Source organism: Oryzias melastigma, unplaced genomic scaffold (genome assembly GCF_002922805.2).
Source record: "Oryzias melastigma strain HK-1 unplaced genomic scaffold, ASM292280v2 sc01018, whole genome shotgun sequence".
NCBI lineage: Eukaryota > Metazoa > Chordata > Actinopteri > Beloniformes > Adrianichthyidae > Oryzias > Oryzias melastigma.
Genome location: NW_023417603.1, coordinates 1 through 1,105, shown reverse-complemented (window position 1 = coordinate 1,105; position 1,105 = coordinate 1).

The following is a 1,105-nucleotide window of genomic DNA, read 5'->3' as shown; positions in this document are numbered from 1 at the left end:
AGTTGTCCACAAGTTGATACATCAAAATGAAGTTTGGGGTTTGGGTGTTTGTCACTTTAACCAACTGGAGCTTCTCTGAAAATCTACACGCTTTTTCCAATGGGATTTTGTTCATCTGCTTCCTGACTCACAGGAAGTTAAATTAAAAAAACGTAATTTTAATCTTAATTTTATATCTATATATATATAAATATATGTCCTCAATCCTCATGAAAATGCTACAAGAACATGTTAAACACAGAAATTTCTTTACAATAGTTTAGCAATAATTTTATTTTCTAAATATGTTTAAACCTAGTTCCAATCCAAATTGTATTCCAAAATCTTGGCAGTTGCTTAAAATACATTACAAAAATTGTATTTTATGTTGATTCTGATTAATTCTTATCTTATTTTCCAACTAAATTTAAAATTCACTTTGCAATGTTTAGGGGCTGAATTTCTTCTGAAAAGTCTGATGTTTACTTGGCTTCCGTTAAGCCGATGCTTGCTTGATTGTTGGATTGTTCTTTTTGCCGGGGTCCAGCTGTTCTCCATTCAGAGCTTTTGTGTAGTGACAGCATGCTGGGCTGCAGGGAGGGTTACATGCTGCAGGTGTCTTTGAAGGAACCTCTGGCATGTATTTCAGGAAGGAGTGAGTCACTCCTCATAGTCCTCATCTGAGTCACGGACCTCTCTTTCTTGGGTTTTTTTAGCTGCACAAACTCACTCTGTCATCAACCATAAAGGAAGTCAGGAAGGATTTAAACTTGTTTTCTTGTCATGTTTTTCCCTTCCTGTTGCCTTGTTTCTTGTTCACATCCTTTCATCTTTTAGTTTTGTCTCAGTCGTACACATAGATGAAGTGAAACACTTCATTGCAAAATGAGAAGGGCTAACTCATGTATCTTACTCATCAGTGTTTTTTACTAAAACTCCACTATTACATGTTGAGAGCGGTGAAAACTTACAGAAAACAACTGTCTTCTGTCAATTAACAACCAGGGTGACATAAAAAATTATTTAAATATCAAACAATTTCCTGGATTCTCTTTATACATCTTGTCTCTCTCACAGCTTATATGTATTTATTATGAACATTATAGACCTCTGGTTTAACTCGACT